This window comes from Falco naumanni, chromosome 13, assembly GCF_017639655.2.
Source record: "Falco naumanni isolate bFalNau1 chromosome 13, bFalNau1.pat, whole genome shotgun sequence".
Lineage (NCBI taxonomy): Eukaryota > Metazoa > Chordata > Aves > Falconiformes > Falconidae > Falco > Falco naumanni.
Genome location: NC_054066.1, coordinates 29,583,065 through 29,610,460, shown reverse-complemented (window position 1 = coordinate 29,610,460; position 27,396 = coordinate 29,583,065). Strand labels below are relative to the sequence as shown.

Here is a 27,396-nt window from a genome sequence, read left to right as displayed (position 1 = left end):
AAGTGGGACGGCACTGTGGAAGGGCTGTGCTCTGAAGCAAGTGTTTACAGAATGCAGTCACGAGCCTGTACAGTTTACAAATGGGATGGCTGTTTCTATGGACAGTTGTGTCATAGAAAAACAGATCATGGAATTTCTTGGTTTGTGTCAAAGTGAAGTGACCGGGGTGTTTTCTGTCTGTTTGCTGTCTGTCCGCTGGGGTTTGTGTTTGTCACTGCCTTTTGGTTAAGCGGTACATCAACCTGTTTGTAGTGCTCCAGCAATGTGTGTTTACAGAAGAATCCCTGAAATTGTGGGCGTCTTTTTTTTTGCCGTGGCCATACTCAGATCCTAGGTGAGAGGAAGAAGTAATACTTGTGTTGTCTTCCCTTTTTTTGGGGATCTGATAACTTTTAATTTGGGCATGGAGGGATGGGTGTGGGTGTGTATGGACCAGGGCTGCTGGCAGGGGAAGCGGCATAATGAAGCAATGTGACTTCTTGAGGTGCTGCAAACCCAGTGCCAGCCCTAAAATACTTTATCTCTGTTGGTTAATTCCTCAGACTGGGAAAATATGTGCCATAAAAATGCTTGTTTGGAAAGTGTTTCATAGCAGATGATGTGTTTGAAAGTAGGTCTCAACTAGACCCATGAGAATCAGCAGCGTCTTCTAAAGAAATTGAGGACTGTGGTTTACTGAAGAGCCAGGGAGTCACCGAAGGGTGAGGCAGTGGTGATTTGTGAACTGGAATACCTTGGAATTTGCATTTGCAGTCTGCAGTGACTGAGAAATTTCCTACAGACATCAGATATCAATGTAACTTTTGCATCGGGAGCCAGAGCCACAGCCGAGCCCTGGGACCTCCGGGGCAAGGGGTGTATCTCCCATTGTGACACCGCAGGGCTTCCCTTCGAACCTGTAACCAGCACGCTGAGGAGTGAGCCTAAATATCTGGTTTAAGCCCCGGGATCCCATTTTCTGCCATGAGCTGTAAAGCATAAAGCCCTGCCCGTGCCTGCGGTGGTGCTGGCTGGGCACAGGGCCCCAGGAATGCTCTTCGGAGCCGAGAAACAGCCAGTCCCGAGGCAGGTGGCCCTTGGACTGACAATGTTGGTCTTCTCCAGAGCCCTTGTGATCTGCTGCTGCGCTCTTCAGGTAAGGAATTAAGTTTTTTCTTTCTCCTTTCTCTTTTTCTGTCTTTCTCTCACACTTGTAACATGCTATAGTGTATTTGCGTAACAAGGACCGTTGCCATCTACTACTGCTATGACGAAATAACAGATTTAATGTAGATTTTTTATTTTTATTTGAAAGACCTCAAGGCCAGGCTGCTAATTTCTGTTAGGCTCAGCGCCCTTTTTTGGTGCAGGTTCTGGGAAGAGCTGCTGTACTCTGGCAATATGTTTCATCATTTCATCAGTGCAGACGGACCCTCTCACCTGCAGGGACAGTCAGTTCGCTCTTCTAAAATGCAAAAACTGGTGTCCAGCACATATAGAGCTTTGACTGTCATTTAGGGATTTAATCACTGTGGCAATGTTTTGTAACTTCTAATTCCGAGTATTTGGAAAGTCATTCTATTACTGTATGCAGTAATGCAGTCAACAAATTCCCCTGCATCCTTGTGCAGCCTTCTGTATCTTGCACAGAGAATGGTTTTTCCACAAGTGGATTTTTCATTACCTCGAGAAGAATATTTAGCATGAGATGCCACAATTCAAGACTTTACTGTGATGACTGTATCTGCAGAAGCCAAACAAAAGCTCTGCCAGCTGTACTGCCCCAGCTGTCATCAAAGAACATGAAGCCGTCTTCCTAAATATCAAGTTTTCTAGTAGTTATAATAAAGTTTTGGGGATTGACAAGCCATATATATGGTAAGGACAATATTATGTCAATCATTTGGTCAACCACTGGAAGAAAAAAAATCACTCAAGCAAATTGTTCTTTGATTTAGAGCATTGCCTAAATAAAATCACTTCTTTCATTTAGAATATTTAAGAGTATTATTCCTCTTAACGCATTCCCAGCGCTGGCAGCTGCTGCCTCTTTCTGGGGGTGAAGAGTTACAAAGCGCAGGGTTGGTGCTGAGCAGAAATTTGTGGTTCTGCCCCATGGGTTGTCCTGTGCCAGGGCCCTGAGCAGCTCCGGCTGGTTCCCAGCTGGGCAGTGAGGGCATCCTGGCCCTCCCACGGGCAGTGGGCATGGGGAAACCTCCCGCTTGCTACAGCATCCTGGCCAGCTGCAGCCCTGGGAGCACCGACATGGCGCTGGGCTACAGGCGTGCGCTCACCTTCCCCAGAAGTGCTACGCAGAAATTAAGGAACCTATAAAAAGCAGGTAGTGTGTTTTGTGTGGTCTGCTCCAAGTCATCGATGTCGTACTTGAGCTGGTTATCAGTTTTAAAAAATTACCCATCAAAGAAAAAGTGGGACCAAGTGTGTGCGGAAGTATAGGTCGATTTGAGTACTTCAATTTGCCAGGCTGGAGGAGAACTTTAAGCATTGCTTCAGTGAAGTGGTAAACACGTGACGCCCTTTTCTGGGCAGGGAACCAAGCAGCCCGTCCTCAGCTGCTTCAGGCTGCCAGGGCACTGCTGTGCCTGGGCTCCCCGGAGGTGCCCTCACACGCTGGAGGGGCTGGTACCAGCCAGTCCTCTCCCGGGATGCTGCTTGCGCCCCATCTCCTCAGGCACATTCAGCTGTCCCCCCCCCCCCAGGGCCAGAGGGAAAGCGTGGGAGCTGAAATGTGGAAACAACCTCCTCGCCACGCTCTTCCTTCCCTGCAGCGAACTGTGCCAAGGTGCAACGTGGACCCAGTGCCAAAGGCTGTTGATGGCAGGCAGCCAGGGCAGGTCCTGCCACCCTCCTCCCCAGCCTGTCCTCTTAGAAACAGCCCCGCCGACACCAACTTACGGGTAATTTTTTCCATTTGAGCGCTCGTGGCTGTGCTTTGACGCAACAGTTCCCAAAGCCCCGGCATTTCTTCACTGCAGGGACCGTGTTTTGTTGTTCAGCACAGTGCAAGCAGGTGGGGAGGGCTGTGCCCAAGCAGGGGCTGAGACCAGCTGTGGGACACCCTGAGGTCACCAAGGCTGGTGGTCCTGTCTTGGCTGCCTCTCCCAGCAGCACCCAGCAGGGCGTTTGGTGGCCCGAGCTGGGCTGTTTGCAGAAAGGCTGACGGCACAGCTCCGGTAGCAGCCAGGTAGGCTGCAGCATCCTGGCAGAGCGGCTGCGGGCGCTGAGCTCCCGCGCTGCTGTGCGGCACGGTGCCCTGCTGGCACGCTGCCCCACGCCTCCGCTGTGGGCTGGCCTCAGCACCCGTGTGCCCACCTGGCCGGGCCATGCAGCCAGCCTTAAACGAGAGGAAGGGCATTTCCCTCCTGGCACGCAGGCCTGGCGATAGAGAAGGGGAGGGAGACAGCCTTTGGCGTTGCCGCAGCTGGCAGAAGGGCTGCAAACCCAAGTACCAATGTACCAAAAGGTGTACGGCACTGTCACAAGGCTCCTGGCTGGAGCAGGGGCACAGCTGCTGCCAGAGCACTGAACTCCCTTGCCAAAATATGAAGGGGAAAAAAAACAGGCATTCTCTTTATGTAGCTAGAAATATGTGGGGCACAGAAAATCATGTCTGCTACACTCATTATAATGTAATTATTTAAGTCAATGTGCAAGCTAACCTGCAATTACTGTCCATGTTCACATCAATGTGAAATTTCACTTTGAAGTGTAATTTTAATCTCCCTTGTTGGCAGGAGGGGAACTGCACTCGCTGTTGTAGACTTCCATCTACATAAGTACTGTTAGTGTGACTATACATGAAAGCCCGTGTATTATTTTGGAGCCGTTCTGCTACTCACAGTGTTGAAGTGAGCCAGCAATATTAATAGGTCTCGGCATTTCAGTGGTAAACCTAGCCAACACCATGCTGGCGAGCTAATGCTAATCAGCTGATGTTGCTGTAACAAATGTTGGAAAAGAAATGATGGTTGTCCTTTAGATTGTGATCCTTTCAAACGTCTCTGTTCTTGAAATTGCTGTACTGTCTGTAAAGGAAGACTTGCTGCGTACTTCCACTTGTGCAACCTGGCAGTTTTGCAACAAAATACTTTGAAAATGCCCTTGCTTTGGATTGCAGATATATAAAAGCCTCTTGCAAAGCAAAGGAAATACTTTGATAAAGTGCCAAAATGCCAGAGCTTTCACACAGATCAGAGTTTACCGCTTCTGTAAGCACAGCAGTATACATATGTTAGTTGCTTTTAATATTTAACTAAGTAGTTGGCTACAGTCCTTCCACGAGGAATTTCTTTGTTTCTAAATGTGGCTGGTAAACTATTTGATGCCTCTACTCGAACTGCAGTTCAAAACGTCATTTAATTGCTGAAGCATGCAACAGCCCCTTGCTTGTTTCACAAAGAAACAACAAAGGTGGGTAGACCTGTTCCTCAGGTGTGATCCTGTGTTTGCTCCAGCTGATGGCTGTTCTGCTGGATTGCGTGGCCTGGTGCAGCTGGGAAGGGGCAAGCGGGCCTGGGGAGCTTGGGCAGCGTTCTGGGAGCTGCGTGGGGACCTTGGGCAGTGTTCTCCTGGGAGCTGCAGGCTCGGTCTGGGGGTGTGCAGGAGACAGGTACACCTGGTCTGCTGGGACAGCATGTTGGGGGGCTGCCTGGGTTAGGGGGCAGTCCTGTGTGAGCCTGGGGCTGGGGCTGCCCTGGGCTGCCCCTTCAACTGGCTGCGTGGCCCTGACAGCCAGGGGCTCTGCTGCAGACACAAACCAGGCAAGAGATGGGGAAAATGACTTTTTTTTTCTTCCCTGAATTTACGCATTATTGCCCACTGTGGCTTTTCAGGAGGATGCATGTCCAGGATTTGAATTCCTGTAGGGTCTCTGCTTAACATGGTCTCCTCCATCTCAAACTGACAAGCTGGAGTTGTTTGAAATGCAATGCTTCAGGCAAACAAGAAGCTGAGGCTGCTGCATTGTTACAGTACTTTGGCTTAAATAGTGTTTTTCCTGGTGGATGGGTTGTGGGGGAGAGGTGGAAGAGCTCGGGGTGGGGGTCAGGAAAGTGCTGGTGCCCAGGCGAGTCCCCGAGCGCAGGGCAGTGAGCAGAGCATCACAGCAGACTCAAACGCCCCCCCGGGATTTACTAGGCTCGTGATGAGGGTGTCTGGGTGTCTGACACAGGGTCTGGAGAGAGTGGAATGCTCCTGGGGAGCAAGGCAAACCTCGCTGACCATGCCCACATGTTCCACAGCTTACTTATGGAAGAGATTTGTTATTTCTGCTAGTTCCCAAATCCTGTTTTATTTCTTTTTACTGAAGTGGCTACAGGATGTCTTCTGCTGTTACGATAAATGCCGTTGTGTGTTCCTCGTACATGAATTGGCACTTGGGCTTTCTGGAGGGGGGGAAATAAGGTTGAAGGGAATGTTTCCACGATAAAATGTCAGGGTTTTTATTATTAGGTGAAAGAGTGCTTGTGGGCTTTCAACTATGACATAGTGTACAAGTCTAATACTTTATATTTAGTTAAAAAAGAGTACTGGGCTTGCCTGTGAAGGCTAGTTTAGGATACTGGAGAGCTGAGTCTGGCATGAAGAAATGACGATTGGTCGTGGGTAAGTAGAGATATTTGTGATATTTGCTGGTCTCTTTCCTTTTTTATTAGACATACAAGAGCTTTTCAGTGGCTGTCATAAGTATTGTTTACACTAAGGCTTGGGAAGCTATGTCTTGTCTAGCACACAGGGTCATAAAATTTAAAGAGTTAGATTGATGGATATCTATACTTAAAAAATCAACAATCAGTTGTTTTCTTTCTCTTTGAAGATACTTCTTTCTTTGACGAAGGTATCGGAGTTGCTTCTACTTCTGTTTGGCTTCTAATACTGAGTATTTCTAATTCCAGTAAACATTTAAAACTGTTACGGGTTTGATATCACTTTGAAAACAGTGTTATATATGCAGATCTAATTTTCTTTTGGGGGACTGTTATGAACTGTTTTGTTAAGAATTAAAGTTTTAAAATGGATAGAATTCAAGTGTTGTTAAGGAGGGTAAATGAAAACATCTGTTTGTAAAGTCTGCCAAAGCCTGTACTAAGTGGTGGAAACCCTCAAGCTCAACACCGGCATGACACATCACATGGAGGGGCTCTCATTGCCTGCAAGGGACCACGTAGCCACGGCTCTTCTTCGGGGTGACCAGCACAGCTTTGGCTGGGTGTCTGTCAGCCAAAGGCGTGGGGGCGAGGTGGGGACATGGCCCCCCTTCAGGGGCTGTCAGCTAGCAACTGCTTCAGGTGGGCTGCTCTGCAGTAATTAATTCTTTGGGTGAGCTGCTCTGTGGTTTTGTAAAATCCAGAGTCTCCAGGTTTTACTCCAGAGGAGGAGATTGGTAAAATCAGACCGGGGTAGCGGCGGCTTGGTCAGGCTGTGACTGGTGTGATGGCTTCTCTGTGCGCTGCAGCCGTGGAGGCTGCCAGAGTGACTGCCAGCATGGGGCTGGCATACTGGCTGTGGGCAAATACACCTATATGGGATTAGGAGACTAAAAAAAGCTCTTCTATGTGTAGCACACAAGTAACCCTCTGCTTTACTCTTGCATTTAATTGGAAAGGCCGTCTAGCATGCACATAACTCCTCCCAAAATAAGTTACCGGTGCTGAGGAAGCAGAAGGGGTGAATCCATATGAAGCAGCTGGCTAGCTAACCTATATCTCCATTTGTTAAGGATTAATGACTTTTGAAAACACTGGCAGTGGTTTTGGTAGTTTCCAGAAGCCTTACTGCAGGGGGCTGTATATACCACCTTGGAGGAGAAAAACAATTTCCTTCTGGTAAATCCAGTTCTAGTCTCCCTAGTGAAGTAAGGGAAGCAATAAGAGAAGCAAGAGAGAATGCGCCTCTTGCTGGAAGCTGTAACCAGCGAGGGAGCACGGTGCCGTTGCCTTGTAGGCTGAGCAGCCCTGTGATAATGTGCCTGATGAAATGGTACCGAAGGGACGGCTCTGCGGGGCTTCACAGAAAGGATGGACTAGTAAAGGAGGTCAGTAATAAATATTTCTTCTCTATGTATGTCAAAGGGGTGAGGTTACGTCAAATCACCTTTAATATCATTAAGGATGTGTAAGGGGAGGATAATGACACAATTGGATGACATGGCTCGGTAGGAGCCCCTGGATGCCCAGGTGAAGCTGGCGTGTTGGGCAAAGGGCAGCGGCACTGACTGGTGGGGCAGCGGGCTGGCCCTCAGCGCCGGAGACTCCCAGCCATGCCGGCTGGTGACCGGCTGCGGGCATGACCCTCCTTGGGAAGGAGAGAGCTGGCTCAGGCGCGGTGGGGGCGGGCAGTGGGCTGGGTGTGCGGTGCAGCCAGCCAGGGGCAGCCTTCCTCCGCAGCGCAGTGCCGGGGATGGCCGTCGGCACCCAGGCACCGCGTGCCGCAGGCGTGAGGGGGCCTCGCCCGCCCGGGGAGGGGGAGAGAGGGCTGGGGAACCCTGCCAGGGGTTAACGTTCAATCTGGCTGAGCTGGTACAGGCAGGAATGTGATACTGCTCTGGAAGGGCAAGGAGGTTGCTAGTAGCAGGGAAGGAGTTACTGGCTGTTTGCCAGGTGTTGGGTGACAACGGGTGGAACTGAAAAAGCAAATTAACTGAAGCACTAGGCCTGAACATCTGCAGTAACCATCTGTGGCGGCGTCCTGTGCTGCTCAGCAAAGGGAGAGGCACCCGCCGGCACACAACACCCGGGAGCGCGTGTTGGGAAGTGACAGCGTGTGCTTCCTTGGAGCAAATGGGGATAGACCTTATTTTGTTTCTAACAGTCTGTGACTTTGCTATATTAGGCATCTGTATTTCTCACATGAATGAGGCTTAAATCGCTGCGTTGTCAGGAGGCCCGTCCTTTGAGAGGCTGGCGGTGGCAGGTTCACTGCAGTAACAAGCTTCGGGAAATGATCAACACCTCAGCCTGGTGATCCACTTCTTAGTCCTTCAGATTTGGGAGAAATGAAATTAGTTGAGAACCTTAAGGGGGGAGATGGCATTTTTGAAGGGCTGTAGCATACTCAGACTGCAGATCTTCATTATTCCCATGGCATGGAATGGGATTTTGAAAGCAATGTCGAACAGCAAAGCTGTTGGTGACAATGAATGGTGTTGTAGGTCTCATGCCAGTGCTTGATACTGAAGAAAAGGTGTTTCAGTAAAGTGAAGGTCAGGGTGGGGCATGAACAGGTAACCTTGCCAGTCCAGTAACTGAGCGATAATGGAGCACCATATATTGACCCTGATGTGAAATGAGAATGTTTCTGGTTCCAGATTCACAAATCAAGTTAACTAGACGGTGAAATAAAGATATTCTCCAGTATTAAAAATGAAGAGCACGGGAGCACGGCTGGCTCACCCATTTCAAATGCCATGCTTATGCTGGCATGTGTCCAAGGGGCAAAGCAGTCTTGAGTATAAACAAATGGTCAGAACTGCTGTTTGGAGGATTTATCAGCCTGCTCTCCAAAGCACTCACCAGCTCACTCTTTAAAACTATCTGTTATGCCTGGATACATTCAGCAATAAATAAATACAGCAGAAGGGCCTTTAACAGCTATCAATGTTGTTTGGGATTTAAATTCTGAAAGGAAAAAATGCAAAAGACAGAAGCCAAATAAGTATCGCTCAATTTTACCCAGTGTACTTTGTGTTTATGTACTTCCCATCTTCAATATTCAGGAATTAAATGTTTTACTTCTCCGAGCCAACCCCCGCTTCCTCCTTACAGTTGGACTTGATGGTCTTGAAAGTCTTTTCCAATATGTGTGATTCTGTGACTATCGGGTGGAGCTCAGGGGAGCTGAGGTGCTGCCGCTGCTGCCCACCGATGTGCCCATGGCAAAACTGGCGGCCAGCGTGGCTCCGCTCACACAGTTTCTCGTGGGGAGTTCTAGGGAAGCTGCCTAAATGACACAAGAAGGTACAAGAGGGTCTTTCACAGCCCCAGTTTATTACTACAAATTACACTGGTTTCTAATTTAAAAATATTAGGATCCTGCTAGTAGTTCCCTTACTAAGGAAGATACCTTTGTTTCCAGTCTGGATCTGTTTGACATGAGATATGGCAGGAAGGCGAAGCCGTTATCTGCAAACATGGGGATGAAAATGAGGAGAGAGGGTATTTTATCCCCGAACTAGGGAGAGAAGAGATTGTCCATCTGTTTCCCACATTTCCTCCAATTCAGATAAGCCCTTACAAATTAATCAAAGCGTCCTCATTCTTTTCAAACAAAAAGCTCCTGCTCCTGAAAACTTTTAAAATCGTTACTTTTCAAAATAGAGTCAAAGACCTGATCAAAATTCAGAAAAATAATGAGAAGAACAGAGTCAGATGTCTGGCCAGACAAACTACAGCTTTAGTAAGAAAGTATTAAAGCTACTGATATGTTTGGAACAGAAACCCCTTCAACACAGGAAAAGAAAAAAGCAGCATAGGATCAGTTCTGTCTGTTCTGATGGAAGTGGCCTGGATTATTATTTTTCAGTGGGGGAAGAAAAAGTAGAATTCAGGACGTTCCAAATGGATTCTCCCCCACTGCCCCCCTTCAGTTTTGTATGTTACTAGATCATCATTTGAACATGTAGCTTCAGTTTAACATATTAGCTGCTTTTTTTTTTTTTTTTCCTTTGCCAGTCATCATCATTTCTAACCCACAGATGAAAAAAACAGATTTAATTGCACAGCTTTTGTACACAGCATGGTGTCAGGGATCACCTGGAAGCTGGGGAGGGGCTTTTTACAAGGGCGTGCAGTGACAGGACAAGGGGAATGGCTTTCAGCTGAAAGAGGGGACCTTTGGATGAGATCTTAGGAAGAAATTCCGTGCTGGGGGGGTGGGAGGCGCTGGCCCAGGCTGCCCAGAGCAGCTGTGGGTGCCCCGTCCCTGGCAGGGCTCAGGGCCAGGCTGGACGGGGCTCTGGGCAACCTGGGCAGGGGGCTGGAGCTAGGTGGGCTTTAAGGGCCCTGCCGACACAAACCAGTCTGTGATTCTGTAAGTAAACTAACTTGGGCATTCTGTGGTTTCCAGGTGTAATGTAAAGTTTGTTCCCTTTGGCAAAAGCTTCATTAGGGCTTTACCATCTCATCAAAAGCACAGACACAAGTGTTGGAAAATGGAAGGGGTCTCCAGGGCAATGGAAATATTAATTCAAAAAAAAGTTTTTGCGTGTCATAGCCCTTCTCTGCTGGCACTGTGATGTCAGAAAGGAAGAAATGGAAATGCCAATTAGCCTGCTGCAGTTAACAACTATTAATGTGAACAAAACTGGAATTAAGTTTGTTTTCAAAGGATGTCAGCACAAATGCAGCTCGTATTGCGGGGTCGGGATCACATAGTGTATAAACATTATTGTACGGTTCAATCCTGGTATTTTTAACTAAGGATGATACCAGTGACAGAAATGCTGCCTGGCAAGATGTATGCCAGTGGGGCCATATAACAGAATATTGAAAAGGCAGAGAAGTTCAGATATTTTCTTCCTGCTCAGCCCCACGTGTGCTGTCACTGGAGCAGGATAGCAGATGTCCAGTCTGTTTATCAAAGAGCAAACTGGCTTGGGGAGATGTGAGCCAGTTTATAAATCCCCTCATAGGAGAGCACTGACATTTTTAGGGGGTTATATATAGCACAAAGGTCTGCGTGACTGCCTGGCTTCTTTGAGCCAAGAAATTTGCAGAGCTTTCACTGAAGTTGGGAGGCTTATAAATGAGGTTTGTGGCAGCAGTGGCTAGTGTGACTGAGCCCTGGGAACGAAGCAGCTACAGCGGGATGCCAGGCAGTGCATGCTGCGCGGGTGTGCTGCGCAAAGGGGCTTTCCCCTGCTGGCATTCCTAATGATTTTTGATGGGGTTTAGGAAGACTTTTTTTTTTTTTTTTTTTTTTCTCCTGTGTCAGTGGGACTCTTGTACAGAGCTACCTGGAGCTCTCAGGAACTGGCTGCATCCCTGCTGAGTTTAGTACACAGTTTCCCTGGAGAATTATTTTATTTTAGCTCTTGTTACTTCTTGGCTATGTTATTCTCTTTCAGATCCTGCTCTGTTGAATAGTAAATGTCCTGCCTGGGAAATACTGTGTATGAGTGATACGTGAGCGTATGTGCCCGTTAGCTCCTTTGTAAAACACAAATGCTATGACATACATGGATGGCATTTCTTACATTTCTGCTTCTTGCTCAAATATAATATTTTTAACAGAGAACAAGTATTAATGAGAGGTATTTCCCCCCAAAAAAGCAGAAATTCTCTGTTAAAAAACCCAACTGATTATAAACTTGGAGCCTTTCAGCATTATGAAGGATATGTGCGTTTGGAAGAACAAATTGCTTTATGAATTTTTCATCTATTCTGCAGCCACTATAATTTGTGTAATTATGAAATCGTGTTATTGACTCAAAAAAAAATAATGAAGTAATGTAGAACTGTTTACAAACCATGAGCAATTGTACACCCTGGTTTTGCCTGGATTTTTGTAGTTTCTACAACAGCTGTTGAAGTGGACATTTGTAAGAGCCTTTGCCTCCACAGAGGGTGGTGGGGGACGGTGTCGGGCTGGAGGGCAGCAGCCTGCTCCCCCTGCACCCGCTGCCTGGCCGAGGGTCTCAGCAGAGCCGCTCCTCCTCAGTAAGGCTTTTCTTTAGGCTTTGACCTGAAACCTGCTGGTCTCCCAGCTACTCAGTAAGTCTTCTGGTCATGTTTGCCCACCTTCCCAGTGCCCAGAATCTCTTTTGAAGCGGCATCCCAAATAGAATTAAAAATGCAATAATGATCCGTAAGAACAAATGATACCAGAAGCCTGGCAATGCTCAAGGCCAGGCTGGACGGGGCTCCGGGCAACCTGGGCTGGGGGGAGGTGGCCCTGCCCGGGGCAGGGGGCTGGAGCTAGGTGGGCTTTAAGGGCCCTGACAACCCAAACTGTTCTGTGATTCTATGAACCCCGCAAAAACTATAACACATGCTAAGCCCTGTAATGATGGTGTCATCTTATGGCTCTGCATGGCCCTCGGGGATGAAGCACTTCCCCGCCAGGGCTGCTGTTGTGGGGACAGTGCTGGAGCCCACCCGGGGAGCGTCCCCCTGGTCCCTTCCCCAGACTCGCAAAGGCTACAGTGCCACATGCTCCTCTGAGGCTTTTCAAGTGGCTGCCATGCTGTGCCATGGCCTCTCCAGGGCTTTGTCATGTGAATTGTGAATCAAACATCTCAGCACGTTTACATTTTCAAACCAAGAGCCTAAATCATGGCAAATCCGTGCCAGTCGGTGACATGGTGGCCTTGCTGCTGGCACCTGGCACCAGCCCTGGGGTGGGCATCTGCCCTGGGGATGGAACATGAGGGGACGGCACACGGGGCCCCGGCACAGCCCTGGCAGCAGACACGTTGGTGGCGCGCTCTGGAGACCCTTCCTTCACGGCGTTAGCAATCGCTAATGGCATTTGTAGGGAAAGAAAGTATTCTGCTTAGCTCTTCTGCTTTCACGTCCTGTTCCACGCTCTGGCGTGGCGTTCCCACGTGTGTGATACCGGCATCTCCCCAGCAACGAGTCCCTCGCGGCGCTGCCGCTTTAGCCAGGGAAGGCGCCGAACGCACCGGCAAGCTGCCAGGCAGCGCCGATGGCCCAGCAGGTGTGGGAGGCAGACAGCCGCGCCGTGCTCAGGTCCGGCTATCCTCCCGGGGAGCACTGCTGCAGGAAACCTGAGAGAGAGAGAAGAAAGCCCTTCCAAAGGAGCTCATTTTTTTAATATCTGTGGAATAGAGCTCAGGCTTTGGATGGCTTTTTAATAATAATAAAGAAGGAAAAGAGCTAGACAGAAAGCGTTGTCATCTGACCTGCCACCATATATCTCCCAAGCAGTCTGGTGTTGGAGACACTTCAGCTCCGTGCAGAAGAAACACAACAAAGCAAATGACAGTCTGAGCAAAAGTGTGCCAATGAGTTCATCTTTTATCAGTAATTAACGAACAGTTTTACTCATTAATCACAGCATGAAGACTTCCCCAGCTGCGTATCTGACACTGCAGGGAACACGTACTGGCCCTGCTCTAAACACTTTATAAGCCCATGTATTAATAACACAATAAAATTAATTGCCTGAAGTGCCAAGGCGGGGTGATGTTTGCTAACGTGCTGTGCCCAGCGGGGCAAGAGCTTCACGACAAGTGAGAAAATCTTTGTTGTTTTATCTGTGATTTTTTCAGACCAGAACAGGACCCCTCACTGGGGATGCTGCCGTTCGGATGGAGACCTTGAGGGCGGGTTGGGCTCCTACACTGGTGGCTGGCACCCGTGGGAAATTTTATCTGTCGTATCTCTGTGGCTGAAATTTCTGGGTACCTTTCACCCTTGTCAGAAATGTTACTCTGAGCAGGCTGCTGAACCTCTGAAAAGCCCAGAAAAATGACCAGCGTGCCTGTGCTTTGCCTGAAAAAAATCTGGATGGGAAGAATAGATTCCTCACGCATGGTATCCATGTCCTTGCAAAAAATGCACCAAATACAACCCCAGGAATACGTACTTCTTAGAAGACTGTTCCAAAACCTTAGTAAAATCAGATCAGCTTATAATTTACATTCTGCAATTTGTGTGTATTTTGTTATTTATTAGAAATTGAGATCACGACTCAAGGTTTGGAACTTTGCAAGTCCTGGATCTGGCTTTACGTTCAAACGCTCCATTTGGGAAAGACTGCTGGTTAGCGGAAGAAACATTTTTTGCTGGTGAAGGTAACTCCAGTTTTCCTACTGTTTGCTACATTAATGATGTCAGTTGAAGAAACTAATGATGCAAACCCCAGAAGGAAAAGGCTTTACTCTTAAAACTGATGAAACCAAAGTTCTTACCCTGTGTCTTGCAGGATGTGTGATAACAGAATTTGCTCTTATGCTATTCGGTCCTGGTACATTTTGGGGTAACTGTGATGCTATTGAAGAGAGAAGAAAAACAAGATTTTAAATGGGATAGAGCTCTGATTAAAAAGCCTTACCTTACTGAAAAATTGCACAAAATCATTCAGGCACATCAGGCCGTTTTCAACTCTCTTGATTGCTTACCTGTGTCTGGAGGCTCAAGAATAGTTACTGAGTGATAATGTTTTTGTGACATATCTTGTGAGGAGCACTTTGCTGTAAATATATGTACTGTATTGCACATTCTGCCTTGTAGTGTTGGCACCAAACTGTGTGCGGGACAGCTGGCGTTTCTCCCCTGCCTCCTTAGTGCCTTCTCCCTCTGCCTGGCCCTGTCAGCCCTGTTCCTCCAGCTGTGCTCAGTGGCTTGCCTATTTTACGTCAATAATTTTCAAAAAGAAAATATAAACTATGCAATGTAAATTTCCTTAACCTTTTTCATTGTAAATGAAACATACATGAAGTTTGTGGGCTTAGTCTTCATCATCCCCCCCCCCCCCTCCCCCAAGAAGCAGTAGCTGTATAAATACATTATTTGAAAATTCACTGCTTAGCAGATGTCCGTAGTACAAATTCCCTTAAACAGTTAATGCATTTTAATGTACTATCTACTAAGGAGCAATTAACACTTAAGATTAAACATGTTCCCCACCACACCTGCTGTGGGTTAAGGATTTCCATGCGGGCAGGGTAGCGGCATCTCATCTCATTCGGTTGTGTGCCCCAGTTTAAACAATCCTGATGCAATTTAACAGCATCCATACAGGGAGTTTGCCAACACAGTTAAATCCCTTTCTACCAGCAGGAGAGAGGGTGTCGGTGCCCTGCCCTGCCACGTGCCGGCCGGCCGGGAGGAGGGTCCGACAGCGGCTGGGTGCAGCACGGGAGGATGTTCCGCCATTGAACCACAGCTGCCCGGCAAAGCCCGTCTCTGTGAGTTGTTAAAAAACATTTCCTAGGGTTGTCCATGTGCAGGTATGTTTCATTCATAGTTGTTGTTTGGGCTTTTAACATGGAAAAAGCCAGGTTTGTAAATCACTTCCTAATTTTCAGGTGTAAAGGTGAAATGTGGTGTTATATAAAGTGCCCAAGTATCAAACCTGAAGCATCCTGCTCCCTGAAAAACAGCTTTTGGTAATTCCTGTAGGAATTAGCAGTTAAGTCCCTCTGCCTGCAAAGCAAGCATAAGCATATTACAGTAAACATGTTGTGCTAAGTGCTCTGCTTATGTCTGTTCTTTCCCTGCGGCAGATCCTGGAGAGGTGCTGTGTGCAACACCCCGATCTTTGTGAGAGCTGAAAACCCTTCAGAGGAGGGGGACCTTGGGGGCTGCTGGCGAGGGGCAGTGCTGCCTGCACGCCTCTCCTGCTGCAGGCAGCCTTCCCTCCAACCAGCCCACAGGGCAGAAGTTTGACAGCGGTTGCAGAAGGGAGCCCTGCTGCTGCTGTGACTTCTCCTTTCCCGGCAGGCAGGGCTGTGCTGCTGCCCCCACTGCTGCCAGGAGAGGCCATTGCCCAGCACCGGTCCTGCCTGTCCCTGCCCACTTCTGCCTGCCCACCCCACCTCAGGTGGCAGGGATGCCAGTGTACGTGATCAGGTCTGGAGAAAACCCCCTGCAGCAGCCTCAGTGAGGAAACCGTGCAGATGAAGACTGCTCCTGCCCCTGTCCCCGGTGCAGCCACCTTTGCTGCCAGTGCTGGGCACTGCTCGGCCAGCACACCAGGCCTGGGGTTGCTGTGGTGTGCCATGAGATGCGCTGCACGGCTCTTGTAAAGCTGTTCAGTTCACTCATACAGCATCCTGTAGGGTGAGATGGTGGACTTCCGTGCCTTGACACCAGCTTTCTGACAGCACGATGACAGTAGACACTAGTAAAGGAGTGGAAAGAAACGAGATCCTGCCCGTAACTACTGCTGCCGTTGACTGCAGCATCCCTTTGCAGTGGTTTCCAGGGTACTTCCAGCTGTAGGCTGCACCTCCAGCATGCCCTGGAAGCAGGGGCAGTTAAGGGAGGCAGCTGCTGAGAAGCAGGCTGCTTTGCAGGCTTGGGTCCTGTGCACCGCAGCCTGCAGGCACCCAGCCCTCTTGCGCTGCCTGCGGAAAGCAGCTTTGGCAAGCAGAGAGGAAGGCGGGCAGCACTCCTGTGCAGCCGTGCCTGGGCTGCTGCTTGCCAGCTGCTTGCCAGCTGCCACCTACATGCCCCCCATGCCCTGGGCAATAGCCCCTGCACCCTGCGCAATGCCCCTGCCGAGGTGCTGCGCCCGGGGCTGGGAGCCACTCTGAAGTGTCATGCAGGGCTGGCACTGAAGCCAGGGGTGATGGCATTTCCCTCCCTGGGCTGAGCAAGGGGCCTTGCTAGCAAGCGCTGCAGCGTGCAGCAGGCTCTGGCTCTGCAGGGCTTGGTGGAAGGGCTGTTGCTGGCGCAGGAAGCCTGGAGATGGCAGGGTCTGTGGCAGGAGTGACAGAAACGGGTCTAAATGTCTCTGCTCGGCAAGGCCAGCAGCGTGCCAGCCGGGCAGCTGTTATCTGCAGCTCACAGCAGGAAGGGAGCCCCCGGGCACCGCCCCAGCCATCGCTCAGGTCCCAGGGACTGAGGGCGATGGTTCTGCCCCGGGCAGCCTGAGCCTGTCCCCCCGCCAGATGCTCATGGGCAGATTAACGGGTCGCAGCGGAGACGTCTGCAACTGGTGCATTTCAAAGTGCGCATTGTGCCTGGGACGTGAGCTTCCCCAGCGGCGAGCCACGCTGCAACTTGAGATGCGGCTGCAATGCAAAAGCACTTCCCCTTGCATCTCTTTTTTTAATAGCTGAAAGTAATTTTTGCTTCTTTAAGAAAATATACATGCAAACCACAGCCCGTTGCCATGGTTACTACCGTATGCTACTGTGAATAGCTAATTTCACATCCTTAGACCTATAGGCATTGGAACACGTACTTCTTCTGGCCTTTCGCTGTTTCCCCCCTTGCTAGGCCACCGTCCCGCGGTTGCAAGGAAAGCATGTTGTAATTCGCCCCGCGACGCCGGAGGAGGCGGTGGCTGCGCTGCCACAGCCTGCAGCACGCTCCATCGTGCCCGCGCGGGAGGCCCCAGGTAAGAATTACGCTTTTTACCCCACTTTGTGGCCCCTGCCGGCCATGCAAATCGGCAGCAGAACAGGGTACAGTTGTTTAGTAGGTTATGGTAAGTTGCTCAGGAAGCTAAATTGTTTTATTCTGTCTGGATTCCGTTGCATCTACTGTGGTACATGGGTCTTGCTATCCTAAGAGAAGTTAGGGAAGGTTTAAATAATGCGTTAAAGAAACTAAATGTAAGATTTTGTTATGTAAAATTTAACAAAACTCTGCAGTTCTGAACAGTATTTAAAGTAGTAATGGGATTTCAAAGCACACCCCCCATGGTGCTCGCTGGGGTGCAGCGGGACCCCTCTGAGCCAGTGCCAGCAGCACATGGCCCAAACCTGGCGCGGGCATCTGTTTCCCTTCCTCTGGTTTTACTGTTGCTTTGGCAGTTAATCTCCTGCGGTCCTTACTCTGCTGGACAAGTTGAGAGGAAGATTTTTCAGGTGTTGCCAGAGCCCCGTGGGCTGGCTGAACGGCTGGCCGCGCAGCTGGTGGGGCGGTGGCACCGGCGCCATGGCTGTGCCGCCATGCAGGCTGTGCCGTGGGCCGAGCATGGCTCCCCTGGCGCGGGGGTCCCCGCCAGCCCTGGGCGAGGCGGTTGGTGCCTATCCTCGCAGCATTGCTCCCCGGGAGTCAACGGTAAAGTCTACCAGGAATTAAAATGACATTAATCCCCTGAGAGCGAACCTGCGGCTTCCTGCTGTGAAATCTGCTGCTGCAGGCTCGTGTCCCACCAGTTTCCATGATCAGATGGGGTGCTGGGTTGCAGGCAGGCTCCACCCGGGCCGGGCACCCATGCTGCTCCCCGGGGAAGCTGGGGTGCGGGTGGACCCTGGTGCTGCTGGCTGGGGTCCAGCACCAGCTGAAGGGCAGTAAAGACACCATCTTTGCAGAAAGCAGAAAAGGCATAGCGTATATAGTAAATATTTGCCATGAAATTAGCAGCGTGAATTTTACTTGTTTATATGCTTGCAGACTAGTAGAGATTTTAAGTATTTTATTACTTTTAACAAAAATATTACCACTTAGTAGCTGCAGGAGGCTTTAAAATAAAAGGACAATACAGAGGGAGGCCAAAGTCTGAAATGTGCACATTATCTTTACTAAAATGTGCATGCAGGTAATATTGTTAAACTGGGGTGGGGGGAAAATAAAAATGTTTTAGCAGGGCAGCACGGAAGCGATGGCCTCCGTGCCGCGGAGAAGCAGAAGCGGAAGTTCGTTGCTTCAGAAGCTGCCCTGTGCTAGCGGAGATGTAACCATTGCTTGCTTTATGGGCAAGGCTGAAATGTACATTTTGGGGAACTTGAGTTTTGTGAGTGCTGAACAAATTAGGGGCATAAGGAAGCAAATAGTTTCTCCAGGATGGCAATGGTGTTTAGTCTGTGTTTGAAGCAACCTGCATATCTGCCTTTAATGAAGGCTAGGGGTAAAAAAAGGAAAAATAGAGTACAAGGTTTATTTTGTGACTATCGTATCACAGCTATTTGGTATGATAAAATGAAGGCACAAGACATTTGCAGCTAGATGGATTTGCAATGAGATTGGCATTTGCCTGTTTAACAGACAGGTACAGCAGCACCTCGCGCTCCCCGCGGCAGGAGCTCTGCAGTTGCTCTGCAGCGAAGGGCAGCCGCTGCCGCCGTGGTCACCGTGTGGATGGGGGTCAGATGGCAAAGGAGACTGTGGAGCTCTTCATGCAGTTATCCGTTAAGTGCTATGTTACTGTAAATCTTGAGAGCAGCTTTGCTTCTGGGTGAGCAGCTGGGAGTGCCTGTGCTGCTGGACAAACCTCCCCGTGCCTGGGGTGCCGTGGGGAGTGCAGCAGCTGCTGGTGCACCGACCCTGGCAGTGCTGCCAGTGCATCCAGGCTGCGCCCGCCCAGCACTGGTCACACCGCTGCCTGCAGCCCAGGGATGTTTTGGGCTAGTCCTGAATTCGGTTAGGTTCTTACCCTACTTTTTTTTCTTGTTGATGTTGCTGTTTGATTTACAAGATCTCCATTTGATTTACAGCCTTACTCAGGAGGGAGTTGGGGTGTGAAGTAAAGTGCTGGTGCAAGCCGAGCTGGAGGCGTTGGACCCGGCTGGCTGCGTGCGCCCCTGTTTGCGCACCTCCAGTCATCTCTGCCTGCCCGCCTATAGGCACCAAGCCTTTATAGGGCCCCCGCAGCTTCGTGGGTGGGCAGCGGGCTGCCAGGGTGGCTGCTTTTATGGAGTAACAATTGAAAGATGGTTGCTGAGTCGCTGCTTAAAGCAGCCGTGGTTTGTGTGTCACGGGTCACCTTGTCCTGCCATACTGAATGTCTTCAGAAACCGACCTCTAAGGAAGGGCTAGGAATGATCTATAAGGCATCCATAATACCAGCTTCCTAATTCTGCAGGCTGAAGTCATCTTTCAGAGTATTTATTGCATTTGTAACGACAAAGAGAAAATTTAAACATATTTTCACTTTACATCCCTAATGCCATGCCTGTTACAGCAGGACTCAGGGTCTTTCCTGTAAACCTTTCCCTTCAGGCCATTTTGAAGCAGGGACTGAAGTGGGATGTGCTTTTATTCTCCTTGAGGTGTAGCTGTGAAGAGGGTGCCGACAGCCGCCCTCACCCGGGGCACCCGGGACACGCTGGTGTCCCTCTGCCGTGCCTGCAGGGCTTTGGCTGGCCTGGGCCCGTTGCTGGCCCCGCGCCCCTCCAGCCCGCGCTGCGGAGGGAAGGGCAGGCAGCCGTTGCAGAATTCTGGAGGTCAGGCTCTTCCTTCATTGGAGCCAGGGCTGCATTTGCTCAGCCAGGAAGGTTCCTCTTTTTTGCTCCGCATAGTGGAGCACATAGTGACTCTAAAACATAAAATATTACTCAGAATACTTTCTCTGTACACAACATGTTTCCCCCTTCCCTTGTCTCCTAATTTAGCTCTTTTTGTTTGAATGACATAAGAAGATAAGTGTATGATGACCTATTTTGTTCTCTTTCTCTGCTGTAAGATTAGTCCATCGTCTTGTATCCTGATGGTAGTGGTTATCATTATTGGATGATAATCTGGGAGACCCCTGGATCTGAGATTTCAGCCCGGTTTCCTCTTTACCCTGTCCTGCCTGGACATCTTGTTACTGCAGAGCTTGTGCTTGGCCTCTGCACTCTGAGGTTCTGCCGCCTGTAACCTTTATAAACCTGCGTGAAAGAACACGTCTGCTTCACAGGATGTAGTGAGAAACGACCTCACAGATGAACAAGGGTGCAAACATGATGATAAGGCAAAGCGGAGCTGGGCTGTGTCAGAGAGGGGGGCGGGAGGCGCTGGAGCAGGGCTCCTCGTGGGAGCCAGCACCAGAAGTGCCTGGCCAGGGCAGGGCTGCTGCCCCCCGAGTACCAAACCCAGCAGGCAGGTCAGTGTGTGCTGCCACATGGAAATGGCCTTGATGGGAAAGTGAAACTAAATGAACCCAATTACCAGTGCAACCAAGAAAGGGCTGTGGAGCCAGGCCCTTTAAACTGGGGGTGGAGGGGCTGGGGAAGGAGCTGCTATTCCCGCTGTGAGCATCTCAGTGCCCACGTGCCCGCTCTGCCGCTGGTGAGGCCAGACAAGGAGGCACAGTTTAGACAGCAGGGTTTTTTTTTAAATTTTTTTTCAAGGTAGCTCTGTGCATGGAAAAGATCATTTGTGCAGATGCTGGCCTACTGAAGTTATTTAAGAGAAATCTGGGCAGTGAGGAATTTGTACAGAAAACTTTGTGACCGAACCAACCGCTTTGAACATGCGCAGCATACTGATGTAAACGTACAGAGAGGAAACAGCCTCGTGTATTTCTTTGTGATGGAACAGAAACAGGAAAAGCAACAAATGATCCATTACAATATTCCCTCGAAGAGACTACCAAGGTGTGTGCAACCAATGCTGAAGTTATCTGAGCAGTACATCTGTACCACTGCTGCTTTATATAATGACAGGCAAAGTCATGAAGGTCAGGCAAATGTAAAACCATGATGGGATACTTTTTAATTGATTTTTTATTGATTTGTGGATTTTTTTATTGATCTGGATTAAATTTTAAACACAAGTGTAAATTCACAGCATCTTTTCCTGAGAGGGGAAAAATGAATGTTCCTTTTACATCTTTACAGTCTCTGTAAAAAAGTTTTACGGTTTCTGTAAAAAAGCCCCAAAAGATAAACAGACATATCGGAAAGCTCTCCCAGCCAGTGACATGCCTTTGTTTCCGTGGGTGCTCAGCCCTCCGGGACGCTCCCCGAGGCTGCTCGGCCTGAGCAGCCCCTGCGCGGGAACAGTAGAGGCATCCTGTTTCCCACAGTGGGTTCAGAAGTGCCATGCGGTCTGTTGCAGGGTGCGATCAGAGCACGCAAAAAGAAAAGTTAATTATACTCATGCCAGGCTGTGTAATACAATAAAAAGTCTTACAAAGGAAACAGCTAGAGTTCAAATCTCGTGCGCAGGTAATACTATTTGTCTCCCAAAGTGAGGAATTATCCATTAAAGCTGAGAAGTGCATTATCATCTCATTTCACAAAACTAAGTCTGCTCACTTCTGCCACAAGTATGGATTAGGGAAAGAAGCATATTTAAAGGCAGATTTCTTCTAGTCCCAAGCCTAATAAATGTCAAAGCAAACAGCAAAGTGATGTGGCTTATTCTGTTACAGATTGAAGGATGTGGGGGAGGTAGTTCTGAGCCATCACCTGAAATTTCAGAAGTCAACAGAAGCTTGGTATCTATAAATGAGTAACAGTAGTATTCAGTTGGGGTAGAGATGCCACTTTAGTGCGGATTTTTTTTTGTTGTTTGTAAGGTAAAAATAAATGTATTCTAGAACAGCTGGGTACTGGTAACAAGTGATGCTCAGAATCATAAACACAAATTATACAAGATTTGGGGGAAAAAGACAAGCATGAGAGGGAGAAGACGGAAAGTTCTCACAGATCTATAACCTCCAGAGCATGCGGTAGAAAAAATGAAGTTGGAACAAGGTGTCTGTATTGATGATGTTTAACACAAGCGAGTTGTGCTCCCGATATCGGAGGTAAATACTGTGTCTTTTTCCTGGTCTTCTCTGACGTTGATGTGCCTCATAGTTTTCCTGTAGTCACTATTTGTGTTGTCTGGGGATGAACATCAGCCTCACATACATGGCATGGGAGTCCCAGACTGTGGAAACAGAGGCTGAAATTAAACCACATCTGAAAATAGGAGCCTGCTTGGGGGAGGCAGGTTGTGGCTTTATCTTCTGGCAACAGAGCATGGCTGCACCACCGCTGCTTGTCACAGCACCCACCCCAAGCATTGCTGCGGCCACTGCACGCTGCTGCTCAAGGGAACGTAGTGTGGTAGTAATGCCAAAAATAGTGAAGAACAGAGGGATTGGAATTCAGAACAAAGTCACCCAGGAGCATAAGGTGTAAAGGACAGAGGTGCTTGGAGTATCTGGTGTTTCCACACGAAAGGACGTGAGCAGCAAGAGAGGTGTGGGGCACCAGGCACCCTGCGCAGCATGTGCACTGCAGTGTTAAACCAGCTCCTTTGGAGCTGGGTGCTGGGGCGCTGGCCTGACCTGTTAGGGCACCAGAAGGGAGACTGGACCAAATTTGAAAACTTAACCCCATGGAAAAGCCTTCTATAGCCTTTCTGTGTTTTACTTCTGAAGTGCGTGGTACCCTGCTCCTTGCAGCAGTCCCTAAACCCCTTCTCTCACTGTGCATACCCCCATGCTGCCATCCCTGCTGGTAAAGGACCGATGCGTACCAACTACGGAACTTCAGAAAAAATTGCCTCCTTGTAAATGTTATGATGTCTTTTTGGCATGGTGTCGATTATACTGGCAGCAGGACTCATCTGTAGGATTCACACTCTCTCTCTTGTGAACACTCTTTTATTTGATGGATCTTAATTTTCACAGCCAAAGCGAGGAGAAAGCTCTATGGAGGTGGAGCTGCGAGCGTTTGACATGCCTGTTTTAGAATGCTTTCCCAGCCCAAGAGTGGTTAAAGCCTCGGTGGAAGATCCCTGTGGCCACTGCCATTCCTGAAGAGAGGTGGGAGCACGGGGCTGGCAGCAGCGGCTGTGGGCAGCCATGCTGGGCAACCAGCAACCCGCTGCCCCCAGTGACTGCCCCCGGTGACTGGGCACCGGCCTGGGCCTGGCACCCGTGGGAGCTGCTCGTGGAGGGGGAAAGGGGTATTTCCTTGTCTTGACTATTTGTCCTACCGTTACATTTAGTGATGGGGACCAGGGAAGGACAGAAGCTGTTGGAGCACTCACCATGAGGCAACGGTTCTCAGAATTGTTGCCTATGGAAGAAAACAGAAATTGAAATTAAAAGTTTAAGGGAAAAGAGAATAATGGAGGTTTTTTGAAAACGTGTGTGTATTTGCATTGAAACGCACTCATCCTTGTCAATAAACAGTTGCTTCAGATGATATACTACTTTGGAAAAAAATACTAAGCATATGTCTCCTGGAATGATTGCAAATATTTGCAGGGTTTGGGTGTGATTTTGGCTAATACATGACTGCTGCCTTGATATGAAAAGACAAAGTCAGGGAATGCTGCCACTGGTTTTATTAAAATGATAAAACATAGAGAACTGAAAAAGTTTTCAAAGGCACAAGACTCTTTTATGGTAAATGGCAAAAGGAAGAAGAATTAACAATGTAAGAGGTGTATGGCGTGCCTTGGGGATGGAGCAGACTGCATGTTATAAAAGAGAAGTATAGATCAAAAGAGTAAACCTCATCAGGGTCAGAGGAAGAAAGATCTGGAAAAGGGACGACAAAAGGTCACTTAATCCATTCCCTTGCCCCTGGCGGAATGGAGTGTACTTGAATCACTCCTCCAGATGAGTGCCTAACCCTGATTTAGTATCCTTGTCAGTCCTTTTTTTACCCTCTGCGTCCAGCCGAGTCTCTCTCCCTGCAGTTTAAGCCTATCTTCTTGTCCTCACCACCACTGACACAGAGATGAGATTGTTTCCTGCACTTTGCAGTGTCCTTAAATCTTGGAAGATGGTTGCTGTGCTTCCCTCAGTCTTGGCATGAGCGGGCTGTTTCCAGGTCTTTCCATCATTTTGACCCCACCACCATTCCCAGAGCTCCTGTCCCACTTCTTGCATCCTGGTGGGCTGACACTGGTGGGACCGGACCCTGTGTGTGCCCCCGTGCCCCCCCCACCTGGCAGCCTGCCTCTGGTCCCATGTTTAGGTATACATCCCTCTCCTGTCCCCCAAGCACCAGACTGCTTTGTTGGGGTGCCTTCGCGCGTGGCCCTGGATGTGGGTGGCCTGGCAAAGTCGGACTGATGCCATGCCGGACTGACCTGTGCTGTTGTAGCTCCTTTTCCTGCAGGCACGCTGGGTCTCTTGTGGTGCCCAGGGAGGCTCAGCACAGCGCCCGGCCGCCGTGGTGGGTGCCGGCCACCAGCTCTGGCCGGAGAGGCCTCCTGTGGCGAGCAGCATGGCAGATGGCACAGGGCCTGGGGGTGCAGCTGCCAGCCTCGGGGCTGGCCTGGCCGGGGCCATGGCCGCTCCGCGCCGCGGTGTTTGCCAAGCTGCGGAAAGGCGGGAAGCGGGGCGGGGGTGGGGCGCGGTATTCTGGTGGCTCCGGAGGGAGCCCGGCCCCGCCGCCCCCCGGGCCTGGAGACACGGGCCCGTCCCGGGCGGCGGTGCCAGCGGAGCGGTGTTGCCGGTGACATTTTCCCCTCGCTTCCCTCCCCCTGCTTTGCCTGCTTTTTTTTTTTTTTTTTTTTTTTTTTTTTTTTTTTTTTTTTTTCCTTTTTCCCTTTCCTCCGAAACCGGAGGCGGCGGCGGGGCCGGGCACGTGTGCTGGGGCTCGGGCACCGTGACTCATGAGGCGCCGGGCCGCGCCGCCGCGGGGAGGATGAGGGAGGCGAGTCCCCGGGGGAGAGCAGCTCGCGACGCCCCCGCTCTTCACCTCTCCCTTGGCTTCGCTGCGCCCGGATCCCGGAGGCTGTGCCGGGCTTAGGTGAGTGCGGCCGAGCCGGGCCCCCGCCGAGGGCCTGCCGGGGCGCGGGGCTGCCCGCGGGGCCGCGGCGCGCTTCCGGGCGGGCGGGGGCGGCGGCGGAAGCGGGGGCCGGGGCCGGCGCGGGGAGCCCGGGCCGCTGCCGCCGCCTCCCGCCCGCCCGCCGCGCCGGCGGCGCTGACAGCATGCGCCCCTGACTGGGCCGGGCCGCCACCGCCGTGCCCGGGCCGGGCCGCCGCCCGCCCGCGGGCATGCCAGAGGTGAGTGCCGCCGGCGGCGGCAGGTGCCCGCGGCGCGGCTGGCCCCGGCCCGGCGCGGCCTCCCCCGGCGCGGCGGCTGCGGTGGGCCCCGCGGGCGGCGGCCTGGCGGGGGCGGCGGCCTGGCGGGGGCGGCGGCGCGGTGGAGGCAGGGCGGGTTCGGGCCGGCCCGGTGGGGCCGAGAGCGGGGCCCGCGCTGGTGGAGCGGTGGCCCGGCCTGGGGGACTCGCCGCCCGTGGACCGGGAGCTCCCCCCGGCGCGGCCCGGGTGCCCGGGGCAGGCAGAGCCCGCGGGGCCGGGGTGGGCCGCCCGCTGTGCGGCGGCCGCGGCCGTGTCCGGGCGCTGCGGGGAGTGCGGCGAGACGCCCTGTGCGACGGCGGCATCCCAGGGGGGCGGGCGGCCCGCCGGCCTCCTGAGCGCGCCGCTCCGCTGCCGACCCGGTGGCGGCTCCCGCCTTACCGCGGGGACGGGGCGCTGGGCTTCGGCCTGGGGGCTTGGGGGGCGGGCTTCGGTTTTGGAGAAAGTTCTTGAATTGCGAACTTTGTTTTGCCCCGAGTTACTGCAAACAGGTCGGTTCGGTAAGATGCCAGCGTAGTGGAAGAGAAAAACGCGGGGATGTCTTCTCTATAACATGGTTATTTTAGAAAAATACATGATTGTTTTTTTCCAGAAACTATTTATTTCCGTTGTTTTTTTTGCGGGGGACCTGTGCCGGAGCGCTGGCTGCACCGGGGCCGGGGGTGCCGAGCGGGGGCGGCCCTGCGCGGGGCAGGGCCCGGGCGGGGAACGGCGGCGCCGAACAAAGAACCGGCCGGGATCCTCGTTAGCGCTGTGGGAAAGAGGTTCTGATGAAACGGCACGTTCCGAAGTGACAACAAGGAAACAGTTTGCTTGATGAATAATTAACTGACGGTGCTTACTGCTGCGGGGGAAGTTTGAGGGGCAGAGCCCGAGGCCGGGCGCTTGGGAGCTGCGGTGGATCGCAGCGCCGGCCGGCGGGGGGACCTGACCCCTGCCCGCCCTGCTGGTGGAAAACAGCGCTGCGGCAATTTAACGTAGATACAAGAGAAAGAAGTCTAAGGCTTGGCGTCCCCAGTTGCACTGAAGTGGGTGACAGAAGTGCTGCCGGTGGAAGATTGTGACGCGGCGGCACAGAAAGCAGGGGGGGTCCCTGCTGGTGGGGCTGGGCGGCTGGGGAGCACGGCACCCACCGGGGCGGGGGGCTGCGGGGGCAGCACGTGCTTTCGCAGCGTCAAATTTGTGTCACTCTGCTTTCCTCGGCTGGCTTCAGAGCAGATGTAGACTGAAAAGTAAAATGGAATTGGACTGCCCTGGATTTAAAAGCTGGGCTTTTCTAAGCTACAAAACTTCTTCAGCCTTAGTTGAAACAGAAGATGTTTAAATAGAAGAGCAATGGTGATGACTGAATGTTCAAAGTTTCATAACCAGTTAGTCTCTAGACCTGAGAAAATTTTGAAAAGTTGCAGCCTGCATGTTGTACGTATGAAATAGCGGTTATTGTGGAGCCTGTGTAGTTTACGCGACACCTAAAAGTGTAGGATTGTGCTGCTGTTATTTACTTGGGCTACAGGCTACAGATTTCTTACTCTGATATGATATGAAAGATGAAGTGACGGGGCATATTTATTGTCTCATTTCCTTAAAGCCATCGTTGGATTAAATTTATTTTGAATGGTGGGCAGGGGTCTGAGTCCAAAGATGTTCTGTTTTACCATGAGGCAGTTGAATTGGTGGGCAAAGTTGGGGCATGATGTGAGCAATTTGTAATTCACTTGAGTAAGGAAACGGTGTTAAAGCTGTCCTGTGAAAACTCCCCTCAGCTGCAGAGGAGGGTATGGTTTCCATACATGCACTGCACAGCGCCAGCATTCCCTGTGGTGGGAACAGCCTTGCTTTGTGATTTCTTTTCATTTACCCGGAAAATCCTCCTTTATGCTCGTTGTCTCAGAAGTGTTGTGAAGCATGGCTGTGCCACGTGCCAGATAGGCGTGAGCTTCTTGTTTTTCTGGGCTGAAAGCTGTATCGCAAACATGGGAAACCGCCAGCTCGGATGTATCCAGTGCCTGCTGACAGCCC

The 27,396-nt window shown here is 50.8% G+C and overlaps 1 protein-coding gene and 1 long non-coding RNA gene across 25 annotated transcripts in view; one reads left to right on the top strand and one right to left on the bottom strand.

The window, feature by feature from the left end:
- Positions 1-146: 146 nt before the first annotated feature.
- MBNL1 (muscleblind like splicing regulator 1) overlaps positions 147-27,396 on the top strand; it is a 126,392-nt gene continuing 99,142 nt past the window's right edge. For 2 of the 24 annotated variants that reach the window (XM_040612871.1, XM_040612885.1), the window contains exons 1-3: positions 2,727-2,897; positions 13,635-13,753; positions 14,739-17,028. The gene's annotated coding sequence lies outside the window, so the exon portion shown is untranslated. Of the gene's footprint in view, positions 1,136-2,718; positions 2,898-4,291; positions 4,411-13,634; positions 13,754-14,738; positions 17,029-24,881; positions 25,046-25,186; positions 25,303-27,396 lie in introns of those variants that run through there. The other 22 variants (XM_040612883.1, XM_040612886.1, XM_040612884.1 and 19 more) reach the window with 20 other exon arrangements.
- Positions 21,031-24,509, bottom strand: LOC121096637. The gene is made up of 2 exons (XR_005830623.1): positions 24,381-24,509; positions 21,031-23,356 (listed from the first exon to the last, which is right to left on the bottom strand). It is a non-coding gene; the product is annotated as an uncharacterized LOC121096637 (long non-coding RNA).